This window comes from Nuphar pumila, chromosome 15 (assembly GCF_984573655.1).
Source record: "Nuphar pumila chromosome 15, dmNupPumi1.hap1.1, whole genome shotgun sequence".
In the NCBI taxonomy this organism is placed as follows: Eukaryota; Viridiplantae; Streptophyta; class Magnoliopsida; order Nymphaeales; family Nymphaeaceae; genus Nuphar; species Nuphar pumila.
In genome coordinates this window covers 34,787,264-34,802,172 of record NC_143263.1, presented here as the reverse complement: position 1 = coordinate 34,802,172, position 14,909 = coordinate 34,787,264, and positions in this window count along the sequence as shown.

The window sequence follows — 14,909 nt, the reverse complement described above, 5'->3', positions numbered from 1 at the left end:
TGTAAAAGGATCATGTACTGACTTTCTTATTGTCTGTGTTTATGTAGATGACATAATTTATGCAGGCTCATCGAGTACACTTTTTGAAGAATTTAAAGAGGACATGATGCATGAATTTGAAATGTCAGATCTTGGGTTGTTACACTATTTTCTTAGACTTCAAGTTCAACAAAGTATTGATGGTATTTTTATTTCTCAAGAAAAACATGCTTTAGACTTACTTGAGAAATTTAAAACAGTGTTGTACAAGCCGTGTTCCACTCCCATGAATACTAATGAGAAATTATCAGTACATGATGGTACTATGAAGGCTGATGAACGGTTGTATAGAAGTTTAGTTGGAAGGCTAATGTATTTTACACAGACTCGTGTAAATATTGTGTTTCCTGTTGGCTTAATTTCAAGGTTTATGCAGTGTCCAACGATACATCATCTTGGAGCAACAAAACAGATCCTTCGTTATATTCGAGCAACCACTAATTATAGAATTTGGTATCAATCAATTCCTGAGTTTAAATTAACTGGCTTTACTGACAGTGATTGGTTTAAAAGTTCATTTTTAGCTATAAATAGAAGGTCTTAGAGGTTGTACGAGATGTGTAATCTCTCATCGTTTGCTTTTACCTTGTGTTAAAGATTTTCAACATTTTACTCCATTGTTAAGTTAATATTTTATATTATTGCAGCATGTATCTTTGCTTTATTCCAACACTTATTTCATCACTATGCATCTGAACAGAAGTGTTAATAGGATTGATATACTTTGGGCAAATGGTACCTTGGTGGAGGGGTCCGATATCCATTCTGGGGGCAACTTATCACTTGATCTCGAAAGTTCTCGCTAAGAGGGTGAAGCCTATCATGAACCAGCTGGCAAGCTCTTTGTATCGTGCTTTTATTCGAGGGCAGAACATGCAAGATTGTATGGTGGTGGAGCCGGAGGCTATCCATAATATCAAAGGGACTTCTAGGCCTTTATTTATGCTTAAGCTTGATATCTTGAAGGCCTTCGACTCGGTGTCCTGGCCTTTCCTTGAGCAGTCTCTGGAGAACGTCTACATCTGCTGCGGTGGGCGTCAATGGCGGAATGAGTCAGTTTTTTTTGAATTGGTGCAAGGTTTGCGGCAGGGCTGTCCACTTTCTCCGTTGCTGTTTGACCTCATGGCTGAGGGTCTCTCAGCTATGCTACAGGTAGCAGCCGAGAATGCTTTCATTGATCCTATGGTTTTTTCATGGCTTCAACTTCACTCTCCTTCAGTTTGCAGTCATATACAGCGTGGCTTTTATCGAGTAGATGGTAGGCTTTCTTTGTATTCTTAAGGCTTTTGCTATGATCTTAGGTCTGTGCGTTAATGAATCCAAGTGCGAAGTGTGCCTCTTCAATGCGGACCTGTTGTCAACTGCTTTGCCCACCTCTTATATGAACTTGCCTATTGGCACCCGCTTGGCATAATACCCTTTTTTGCTTGGCTTAATACCCTTTCTTTCTCATCTTTTTTTAAAGTTGAGGGTTGATTTATCATAGCTGCGTGTGTTTGGGGCATTTTTTGTTGGGACTGTGGATCTTGTTTCTTACTTGAATACGAATCTTCTTATACTACAAAAGTCAGGTAGACTTCTTGTTGGATTAAACTTTTTGTAGTTTTATAATATTTTACTTTAGATTTCTTGTAAAAAGTTAGGTAGACACATTGAATAATATTACAAGTCTTGATGAGCCTTTGTAATATCCAAATCGCACTTGCAGAGTCTTGAAACTTTTTTGGCTTCCTCTATTTAAAGAGAGTCATCCGCCTTTTGTAACTTTTTTGGCTTTCTCTATTTAAAGGGAGTCATCAGCTTTTTTGTAAGGTATCTCATAATCGAATAACAGGGTTTCAGTGTGAACATAGGCAATTCTGGTCTAATCACGTAAATTTTTGTTAAGTATAGTTTGATTTTTTCTTTTGTTTCTTCCCGTTTATTTGTTTGATGAGTAGGTTGTGTGCGTATATTTTTCCAACACTTCCTACATAATAATAAATACATTTTCCTTTCTCTTAAAAAAATGATCATTAATTGGTAACTTATATAATAATTTATTATTCAGCACATATTTGATGACAACTTGGACTTGAGACGGGGAGTCAAGAACTAAGTCAAGAAATGCTAATGCCACGTTCCTTGATGCCATTCTTCCTGTAAATCAATGTCACCTAACCACTTACCACAGAAGCATTAGATGCTGTTCATCTAGAACATCAACAGTGCTGCAAATTTTTGTTTGCACATTTGAGACAAAGGGTCAATATCTTAGGGGTGTGTCTAGGGATGTAAACGGTTAGTATTCGGGTCGGATCTAGACATTACCAAGTTTGACTTAATCGGGTTTGGTTTAATCAGATTTGGATGAAAATATATAAAATCAAACTCAGATCCAATTACCATCTTGAAACCCAGTATTTACAATTAATTGGGTCGGTTTTTTTAGTTGGATTCCAGTTTTAGTTAGATTCGGGTACAGATTTTAATACAAAACTTAATACCAAACCTGAATCCAATTATTAATCGAATCCAAATTTTGTTACCAAGCCCGCGTAATAGACTCGGGTTGCAACTGAAGCGTTTACATCCCTAGGTGCGTCATAAGGCAAAGAGTCAAATCTCTCACAAACCCCAACACCTGAACCTTTTTGGAGATAATATCAAAAGAAAATTTTGCACCTAAAGGCCCCTGTAAATAACTCGACAATGGCAAGTTATGAACTAACATGACAGGGCATTAAATTCAACTGCATCACTGTGTTGTGCTTTACCCCCATTTACCTCAATAAACCTTATATTCATCTATTTTACCTCATTATTAACTGCAATAATAATGCAGTTAAGAAGCTAACAACTAGAGATAGGCAACAGGCTAACCCGACCCGATAATGCACCGAGCCAACCGGGCCATTCATCCAACCGGCCTGGTCAAAGCCTGGCCTGTTGACTCAACCAACCTGCTCAAAGCTTGACTCGTAAATTGATGGGCCAACAGCCTAATTCAAGCTGACTTGTTGGGAAAACCTCAGCCCACAACCCGTCCATTATGCTCGTGGGCCTAATCAGGTTAAGTCGGGCTTATTATATATAATATACACACACACACGGGTCAAGCCAAGCCGCAGCCCAGTCCTTTTTGGCTCAGTTTGGGTCGATCTTGGACCTAATTAATAGGCCCAAGCCCAGCCCAAAAAGGAAGGACCGTTCTCCACTGGGGGCTTAAAAGGCAAGGACTATTTTACAAAAATAGCTTAAGGCAGGGACCATTTTACAAAAAGCCAATAAGGCAGGGACCAATTTCCAAAAATTTCCTTTTGTTTTTATTTGCTAGAGAGAGGAAACAGTGTGCTATTCCAATATTAAAAATATATATATAGCAAAACAAGTGGGAGATTTTTTTGTTTTTCATTTGCTATATGCAATGAGATGACCACCAATAAACCAGGATTTTAGAATTAGACCCTCGTTGTATTGCGAATTCGAACTGCAGAAAATTGATACAAAACTTATCTGAACCGGCTTATTTTCAAATAAACCTAAAATTTGGTCAAATTATATTTTTAATGTCATTTTAATATTTTATATTACACTTTGCGGCTGAAAGTTGGCCAATTCAGTTTGACTCAGACCCGATTATGAAACCATCCGATTCCTTGAAACAATTTGAAAATTGATTCAGGATCCGAGACGATTCTTGCAACATTGGTTTGGTTTGGACAGTGGATATATACTGCAAAACAACAACAAAAAAATGGAAATACAATCAACGGTAGCTCCTAAGAACACATAGAGATTTGTTAGACCACCAACTTCATTTTTTTTTAGAAAGGCAAGCTGGGCCTACCTGTTACACAATTATACCATTGGGTTTTGAACATGCAACGTCCCAACACAAAAGATGACGTGCACTAGATGCTCCTACAAAAACAAGCAGAGCCCCCCCCGTTGGCAGTGGCGTGCAACTTCTTCTCAACTTTATATGATACCAAAAATTTGGATTTAGCAAACATTCAATTCAATAAATCACAAAAATAAGAATTAAAATACAAAAGTCCTAAAATCTAAGCATAAAACAATCAATTAATTCGGCAAAATACTAAAATCGGTTTAGGGTTCACTCTAACCGTGAGAGTGAGTGGTGGGTCTCATGTTAGGGGTCGATCCTCGAGCATCACAGAGAATGGTGGTTGGGTCGGTTTCAGAGACAAAATGGCAAGAGAGTACGTACCTTTGACACAGGCAAGGAATCTCCAGCGCGAGGTAGGTTTTGAAGAGATAGGGTACGAATGGGATCTTCCTCCAACGATCGGCTTGGACAGAGACAAGAAGGATGTCGAACGAATCTCCAACGCATTGTGTAGGAGCAGCTCGGGTGGTCTCCGATGTGGTTAGGGGCAGCTCCGGCGATTGAGTTCCTTTAATGAGCGGTGCAGCAGCGTGAGAGAGGGAGAGGGCAGAGATGTGCTTGTTTTGGGGGGAAATAAAAAAATGGTTTCTCCTACTGCGAATTTTTTAGGGAATTTACTGACGCAGTTTGGGGCTGCGCCAAAGATTTCAGGGGCATTATTGGCACAAATCTAAATCATGCCAGTGAAATCCTACATTCTTTGGCGCAATACAAAATCACGCCAGTAAATCTCTTTCACTGATGCTGAGTAAAACCTCTCCTTTTCTAGCGTCAGTCTACCAGCGCGCCAGTGAGCGCCTCTTTTCTTGTACTGATTTTTGGTGAAAGACCTAGCAAAAATAGCGAGGGGTTGACCAAAACATGGAAAGATCACCCCCACTTATGGAAGGGCAAATTTTGTATACAAATCACTATTACAATTTGATTAATGAAGTGGTAGGGGTCTGCCTAACCCCAGCTTGATTATCAAAAAATAAGAAGAATTTGGTCATTATGCTTTTCTTCATTTGTCTGTGTTGTGTTATGCTCAGTGGCGCCGGGGCTGCTTTTAGGCATGAAAAACAATGATACTTAAATCGGGCTGAAACAAAATCCAACACATTTATCAGATCTAGACTGAAAATGGGATAACAGATGTCATTGGGTCCAAGTTAGAATTCAAAATGACAACCAGTTTGAATAATTGGTATGAAAATAAATGTCTTTTTCTGATCTAGAGCAGATCCAGTACCACTATTTCTTAGGGTAATAATTGGACCAATGGATTAGGGACTTCCCTTTGAGATGTAGGATGGATCCAGATATGAAACCAGACCATTTAGCATGCTAATTAGTATAACAAGCTAACCACATCTCTACATCGCATTAGTTTCAAGTAAAACTTTAGCAAATAGTAGACCCTTCATTGTTGTACAATCACCCAAGATGTTTATGGAACCCAAAATCAATGTTGATGCCTTTGTATTTTGTGGCTATTTTTGAAATCAATGAGCTCCTGACAAGAATATGTTAAATAGATTTTTGAACTCCCCCATTTTTTTTATGTTTGGTTCTCCTGAATCTATATAATATTTCTATAGAGGCGATATTATGGATCCTTAGGAAAGTGGGAGACAGTCTTAATAGATTAAGGCTAGCCAAGTTGTTTATCTCTATTGTAGAGAATTGATTTTTTAGACTGTTACCAAGTTTTATTTTCATAAGGATCCTATTATTATGCTCCCAAAGTGGTATACTCTTCAAGGATGAATTAGACAGGCATGCAAGTGGAGGAGACCCTTGTTTGCCTAAATCAGTAACTGTTATGTTTATTTTGTATGTGAATTTGTAATAATGAATAGATTTACAGTTTTGTCTTTGCATGTTGACAATATAATTAGTGATATTCAAAGTTGGGAAAAATTGGTAGCAGCGAAATGCTTAGGTACTAAATCGGTGGTCAATCAAGCTGGCCATCCATCGTGCGTGTTGATGGACGGTCACACGCAAAAAAATATTATCAAAATGATGAGTTTTTTCGTTGAAGGACATTAGCGGTGACAAAAATCTCCGCTACAGCTCATTAGCAGTGATTTTTGTCGCTGCTAATGCTCATTTTTCTGCTCAGATCATTAGGGGAGATTATTTTATCACTGCTAATGCCCCTTTGGCGAAAAAGCTCGTCACAAATGCAATTTTTTGTTTTGTTTTGTGCTGACCATCAATCAACGTGCACAATGGACGGTGAGCGTGTTTGACTACGAATTTAGTATCTATGGATTTCACAGCTACCAATCACTCTCAAAGTTGGTTTGTATGTATTTAAAATATAGGTAGTGTGATTTATCATATTTTTTGTTATTCAAAAATTTTTGAAAGGATTTTTGTTATTCAAATTACATGAATGGAGTAGCTTAAAACATGTGATAGCCCGGGCAAATGCAAATGAACTCTATTTGATTTGTTTAAATATGACAACTACTATGGTGCCAACTATACAAAGGATAATGAAAATATTCAATTATTTTTTGGAGTCATATTTCTTGATTAAGTAACAAAGTTTAGTTGCCTTTTAAACACATGGCTATGCGATAGCAGCGCGTACATACCGTATGGTGAGTTGCTTTGGAGCTTGAAGAACCAGCGGATTGCTTTCTATAATTGTGGGCAACATATTGAGTTAAAAATTCATACATGCAAAATGTTTCAAGAGAAACCCTATAGCATAACAATAGATGAATTCCTTGTATGAAAATAATTTGAATTTAATACCATGGTAAACTTTAAATAGCAGGAGAATTAGGTGTCATGGTGTATACATTATGGTATATACATTTGGCTCTCACGGTCAAGTGGGAGATGTTAGCATAAGTGTGGGTCTTGGCACACTCACTCCGTTGTGGCCACGAGGCCTTATGGGTGTGGAACCCATGTCCCACTAGTTCTATTTTTACTTGAGTTAAAAGTTAAAACCTTTGGTAAAAGTCGGTTTTGGTAAAATCTTTTCCTAACTATTTTTCAAAGTGGGTCTTATCTTTTACTTGGATAGAGCTGAATATGAGAGAAAGCTTCCGTTTCTAAGGGGGGTTTGTTTTTAGATATAGGGAGGTGAAGAGAGCAGTTACAAGAAGATTAAGAATCAAGTGAAAGAAAACTCTAGTTAACTAAAAAATCCCTCTATGTAATAGAAGCAATTTGTCCTTGATCACCAGTCCAACGACACTAGAAGCATCTCCCTCGTTCTTCTCGTGTGGGCTCATACCCTGCTGCGCCAACACTAACGCCCCTCTAATAGAAGGACCATTCTGTGCCAAACTTTATTCATCATTGGCCGAACGTGGCACACATGTGTGCGGTACGATGGGGCCTATGGTGATGCACTCGTTGCTAAGTGGAAAGCTCATGCCTTGGTTGTGGCATGCGGCGGCGGCACGAGACAACACTACATTGCTCGTTAGTTGCTTAACAAGCAAGCTTAAGTGTCCGTAACAAATCTTAAGTGCATCTACTCAGCTTCATGCTCTGTGGCACAGGGGTCTCTTCATCCATCCACGATCATGTGCCATGCTTCAGGGGTGTTACGCCACCTGCAACCTGTCTCAACTTCAAGCTCACAAACGGAAGCCTTGCATGCAAAATTCATGTATCATAGTCAAGTATTCTCTTGCACAATCATACATGGGGAACACATCCGTGAAGTCAGAACACTCCAGAGGTGTCACACCAGTGTTCACGCGGGTCCGCCCGAACTTCGGGGTTGTGCATCTCCATGCACGTTGTGAATTACCATGCCAAGATCAAAATCTTGCCAACATATTCATATGTGAGGAATAATTTGTTGCAGTCATTTCAGTAAAATATGAAGTCTACATTTGAGAACTCTATTGAGAACAAAAGTGGTGCATTCTCACAGAATATTAGGGTTTATCCTATTGGCGGGGGATCAGTGCCCATAACACCTATATAGGGGACCTTCCTCTTGACTTGCATTGGTGCACCATCATGCGCTCCAAAGTGGGCAACCCCTATATCTCATGAGTAGCACATTGGAGTGCACGAGGGATGCTAATGAGTATGCAAATTTCTCATGGGCATTAGTAGGCATGCACGGTGCCTGCTTTTGTCACATGCCTTGTTGCCCAACTTTGCACCCTAGCGAGAGGCTCGACGAGTACATGCCGAGCAACGGTGATTTCTTTTAGCTAGAGAGCTCCACTATGTCAAACTAGCAACTGACTTAGGCCGGGGGCCAAAAGGTCTTCCCCATCATAGTGGAGTGTTACTCGTGGGGTGCGCACTCAGCTCTGCGGGGCCTGCAAGTCCAAAAAAATCAATATGCCCTCGTTTAGTGTATCTTGAGAACTTGATGCTTACTATAATGTTCATGACACTTATTCAGACACATAGCTGGTTATATCCACCCTGAATGGCTTGTGCACTCATCACAGAAAGGCAATACACTCGTTCCTCGTAGGCTTGAACACTCATACACCAAAGACTTTTGCATCACCCTTCTCTATCGACCTGTTCGATATTGTTGCTTTACATATTCTGTTATGCTAAGCATGTATGAGATATGCACTGTTATGATTTCGCTTTTGTCAGGCTTACATAGCTCCTAGACTAAGGCAAGCTATGTGCCGCACGACCCAAACTGTCCATTAATCTTTGGTGGGGCCATAGCTCTAGGACTGAATTGAGGGTTTAGGGGTCTTCACAAATGAGCTCCTCTAAAGAACTCTCAATCGGCCGATGCTCCAAGCATAACCCAAGGTGCCTCAATTTTGGGTGGGCCTTGGACCTAGTTTTGTGTGTCGTGGTGTGAGTGAGTGATTACAACAACCAAAGGCAAAGAAAGCAAAAATATACAAGGCTTGAAAGGGGGTTTCATCTAGCCAAGAGATTAGAATTGCAAGTTTCCTTCACAAGCATGCAAACCCGGTTTACAAGTCTCAAATGAGCCTCCAATTTAGACACACAAGCCCTTATACAAACTTAAATGAATATGCATGAGTGCAGGAAAATTGCATACGACAATCACAAGGACCCATTGTGAGACGAACAGGTTGTGTGTATGCTGGCTAAAGCTTCCAACACACCCATCAAAGGTATAGTTGTATCCATAAACCTCCCTTTGTTGCGCCCAATCAAGAAATGATGCTCAAACACCACGAAGAGGCCGAATGACTCCAAAGATGCATCCAACCACTCCACAAGCGACCAAATATTTCAAGAATCAACTCGCACTCCTCCAACTCGTTCAAACACCCAAGAAATGCTGAAAAATGGGTAGAATTGGTGCGATGGATGGATTTGAAAATGGAACACACAAATTCCTAAAGTGTTAAGACACTAAATGTGATTCACGAGTTGGTGCCGCAATCTTGACAGTCTAGGGAATGTGTGAATGAGTGGATTGATCCAATGTACTTGTTGCACCTTCATGGACCTCCTCTCAAATAGTTGGAGCTCGCTAATACATCAAGACAATCATCGGATGTGCTATGGGGTCGACTATGGCTGAGTCTTTCTCGATTGTCCCTAATTCGAATAAACACTTGAGCATCTACTCGACCTAAAGCTCTTGGGTAACCAAGAGCCCGCGTGACCGTAAGAGGAATCGCTCTAAGAGAGAAAGAATTCTTCACAGTTAGCCAAATTCTTATTCAAGCATCAAAAATCCTCTTACATGAGTTTGCCTATGGCTTTTATATCCTTCAAGCTTTACAAACTGAAAACCACTTGGCAACCCAAGTTTTCTCAAAATTAGTGATGATTTTTCAACTCCCTTGATAGTGACAGGCTGAGGTGGTGCTCCCATGTGCGCCTTATGCTGAAAGAGTCATCCCTATGGTCGTTGGCTGAGGTGGCACATAAGTGCCAATGTGGGTGCCCGGTTGGTGCCTATGTGTGTGATGGGTCCTTGCGCCTATGCATTGGTTGTGCTAACATGGCCTGAGCACCCATGAGTGTGTGGCTGTGCCTAAGGGTTATATCAGTCCACCACTGCTTTCCTTAACCTTTGTCCTCAAAGGGCTGATCCCTTTATCTTTTTCTTCTTTTCCAACTCATGACAATGAGTCCACAATTTTGTTGTTGATTACTTTCTTGTACTCTAGATCAAAGTCACAACTTTGTAGCTTCACAATCCATCCTTGTTGTCTAGTGGTAGTGACCCTTTGTTCAAGTAGAAACTTTATACTTTTATGACCCATTCGCACTAGAAACCTTCTCTCAAGTATGCATGGTTGTCACTTTTCAATAACTAAGAAAATGGCCAATATCGTACAATTGTAGGCACTTAATGTATGCACTTGCTTCGGGATTGCCTTGAGGATAAATGCTATGAGATACTCATCTTGCATTAGGACTGCACCAACCCCATAGTCACTTACATCGGTCTTAATTATGAACATCTTGGTGAAGTCAGTTTGAGCTAACACCGGTGCACTAGTCATGGCTCTCTTGAGATGGTTAAAAGTCTCTTGTGCTTTTGCTGTTGAAGTGAAAGTATCCTTTCAAAGTAGCGCAGTGAGAGGGGTGGCTATAGTGCCGTAGTCACGAATTAACCTCCTATAATAGCCCATGAATCCAAGAAAAGCTCTCAACATCTTCAGTGACTTAGGCATGAGTCATTATTCCATGTTGTGAATCTTTTCTGGATCTGACATAACCCCATCTTGAGATACAATATGCCCAAGGTACATAAACTTGGTGGAGTCCAAACTCACATTTAGATTTCTTGGCATAAAGAGCATTTTATTTGAATATAGCTAGTACTTCTCTCACATGTTAGAGATGATCCTCCCAAGTCTTGCTATACACAAGAATGTCGTCGAAGAAGACCAAGACATGTCACCTTAGCAAAGGCCGAAAAATACCATTCATCACTCTTTGGAAAGTTGTCAGGGCATTAGTAAGCCCAAATGACATGACAAGGAACTCATATTGCCTCATCATGAGTGAGAAAAATCATTTTGAACACATCTTTTTGGGCCATTTGTATTTGATGGTAACCTGTCCTTAAGTCCAATTTGGTGAAGTACTTAGCTTCATGTAACTCATCGAGCAATTCTTCAATCTTCAATAATGGGTATCAAATGCTTGTCCTTGACTTTATTATGTTGAGAGCACGGTAGTCTATACAAAACCTCCAAGTATTCTCCTTCTTCTTGACTAGTAGAATCGGTGAAGAAGGACTTGAGCTTGGCCTTATTATTCCACCCTCTAACATTTATTTCACCATCCCTTCCATGGCTTTTTTTTGTGACATAACATATCAATAAGGCCTTATATTCACGGGCCTTTCATTAGGTTCTAAGATTATGTGATGGTCTTGGGACCTTTTGAGAGGTAAGTCCTTAGGCTTTTGAAAGATCCCTTGGAATTCCTATAACACCTTAGCCATATCTGGATGTAAGAGTTCCTCTTTGTTCTTGTCTAACTTTTGGACCAAGCATAGGGCAGCACATTGGGAATTCTTGTAGAGTTTGAGATTTTTATCTTCACTTTTTGGCTTGTGTAGACTCTTAGCTTTCAAGGTAACCCTTGAGTCTGCAACTTTTGAAGGCTAATTCCATAGATTCAAAGTCTCATGATACTTTTCCAAGGCTATTAATCCAACTCATTCCAAACACTATATCAACTCCCTTGATTGAAAGAAGATAGAGGTCAACCGAGAACTTTGCTTGTTGGAGGATTAAGGGAGCATCTTGGCACATTTGGAATCATGATAGGCAACCTCCATCTCCAATGACATCAAACCATGGATGTTCCTTGTATTTGCATCCTTAATGCATTGCCACTACTTCTTGTATGAAATTATGAGTGACCCCGGTGTCTATAAACACTTGCACATTATGGCCATTGAGTCTTCCTACTAATTTCATAGAGCGAGGAATTGTTATCCCAAAAAAGAGCATGGTACTCAATAAAAGCTTCACCTTAAGTAGTTGGTTCCTCATCTTGCATTTCTTCGTCAATATCCTCCTCATCATCAATGATTTGGAGAATCTTGAGACTCTTGCACTTGTGACCTGGATGTCATGGCTCACCACATCCAAAGCATTCACCTCTCTTTCTTTTTTCTTCTATTTGCTTTTGAGAGACATAGTCTACCTTAGGTTTTAGAAAACTTTCTTTCCTTTCTATGGGCTTAATGACTTTGGTCATTTTTTTTACCTTTGAGTGTGCTTTTGGAATCCCCATCTAAGCTTTTGCTTATCATCAAAGAGCTTAGCAACTTTGTAAGTTTATTTTGTAGTTTGAACATTTGATGCTAGGGCTTCAATCCTTAGTTCATCCTTCAAACCTTCTACATAAGAACCAAATAGAGCATTTTGGTTCATATGCGGCACCATAGAGCACAAATCTTCAAACTTGGATTGATATTTTTCTAGGGATTATTTTTGCCTCAATTGTTTCAAAGCCACATTGTGATTCACCAATATGGTTGGGCCAAATCTTTAAAGCAAAGCATTTGAGAAGTCTTCCCAATTAGGTTTCCCATAAACCATCTCATGCCATTGGTACCATCTTAGAGTACTTTCTTTCATTCTTGCAACGACTTCATTCACTCTATGCTTATAAAAAATGTGATGGCATGTGAAGAAATAAAGAACTTTAAACAACCACTCTCTTGGACCTTCTCCTTTGAATGGTGGAAGCTCTACTTTCACCTTATGTCCATATAAACTCCTTGTCTCATATGCATCTTCATGTAGTATATTCTTTAACATAGGCTCATAAGCCCCTCTAGGCGTACTAGGCTCATGGGCATGACCCTTGTTAGCATAAATGCGATGGTTTAATTGCCCTACAAGCGTTTTCAACCTATCCATACGTACATTGGCCACTTGTTCTTTTTGAGCTAAAGTTCTCATGGGTTCTTTGTTAGATTCTTTGAGAAAGGCTCTTAGGAAATTCTCTTCCTCATGTAGTGAAGTAGAACCCACATTAGCCTTTGAATCCTCACTGGTTTTGATACCATTTGGTGGGACCATAGCTCTATGACCGAATCGAGGGTTTAGGGTTTTTTCACAAATGAGCTCCTCTAAGGAACTCTCAATCGATCGATGCTCCAAGCATAACCCAAGGCACCTCAATTCTCAGCATGCCTTAGACCTAGTGTTGTGTGCCATGGTGTAAGTGATTACAACAGCCATAGGCAAATAAAACAAAAATATACAAGGTTTGAAAGGGGTTTCGTCTAGCTAAGAGACTAGAATTACAAGTTTCTTTTACGAAAGTGCAAACCCGGTTTACAAGTCTCAAATGGGCCTTCAATTTGGACACACAAGCCCTTATACAAACTTAAATGAATGTGCAAAAGTGCAGAAAAAATGTTTATTCATTTTAATTGTCAAAGAAAAATCTTGGGTTTTATAAAAAGGACCCCACTGCAGTCATTTCAATGAAATACAAAGTCTACGTGCAGGAACTTTATTGAAAACAAAAGCAGTGTATTCCCAAGGGATATTAGGGTTCCTCTTATTGGTGGGGTCAACGCTAATAATACTTATATAGGGGACCTTCCTCTAGATTTGCATTGGTGCACCATTGTGCGGTTTGGAGTGAAAAACCCCTATATCTTGTGATTAACATATCGGAGTGCACGAGGTTGCTCACAGTATGCAAAATTTTTATGGACATTAGCAGGCATGTGCAAAGCCCTCTCTTGTCGCCCAACCTCACACCCTTGCGAGAGACTTGACAAGTGCATGTTGAACGACAATGATTTCTCTTGACTAAGCTTCACTACGTCAAACTAGCATCTGACTTAGATTGAGGGCTGAAAGGTTTTCTCTATCGCAGTAGGGGGTTACCCATGGGGTGCCCCCTGCACTCTGTGGGGCTTGCAAGTCTCCAAAAATCAATATGCCCCTCGTTCGGTGCGTCTCAAAAACTTGATGCTCACTATAATGTCTGTAATGCTTAGTTGGATGCATAGCTAACTCTATCAACCCTCGATTGCTTGCACGCTCGTCACAATAAGGTGATGCACCCATCCCTCTTAGGCTTGAATGCTCGTACGCCAAAGACTTTGGCATCGCCTCACTTTATCAACCCATTCAATATTGTCGCTTTAGATATTTTGTTGTGCCAAGCGTGTATGGGATATGCATTGCTTCAAATTCACTTTTGTCAGGCTTACATAGCTTCTCGCCTAAGGCAAGTTGTGTGTCACACGGCCCTGGTAGCACATCAATTTTCCTCTCCGCGCGAGATAGGAAGACGCAGAGAAAAAGGTCATGATAGTTCTAACGACTTAAAAGGCTAGGACTATTTTACAAAAACACTTAAGGCAGGAATAATTTTTGCAAAAACCTCTTTTATTTTTATTTGCTATATATGTATATATATATATATATATATATATATATGGAGAGAGAGAGAGAGAGAGAGAGAGAGAGAGAGAGGAAACAATGTTATTCCAGTATTAAAGGAATACTATATGTAGCAAAACAAGTGAGAGATTTTTGTTTTTCATTTTCTATATGCAATGAGATGACCACCAATAAACCCGGTTCTCTTTTGGTTTGGACCAAGGTTGTATCGGCAGAAAACTGATATAAAACTGATCTGAACCGTCTTATTTTCAAATAAACCTAAAAATTGTCAAATTAGTTTTAAATATTTTTAATATAAATTTAATATTTTATTTAACGTGTCTTTTTGTGGTTGAAAGTTGGCAGATTCAGTTCGATTCAGACCCAATTAGAAACCACCCGATTCCTTGAAACGATTTGAAAATTGATTCAGGATCCGAGACCATTCTAGCAACATTGGTTCGGACAATGGATACTGCAAAACAACAACAAGAAGAAAAATGGAAATACCATCAAACGGTAGCTCCTAAGAACACAGATAGAGATTTGTTAGACCACCAACTTCCCACCACAAAATTTGAGCAAAGCACAGTGTACTGCCAACTCTCCACCACAACCTTAGGCCTTTAAATTTTCTTTCTCTTGGCTTCGACGCAGTTGACACCAAATTT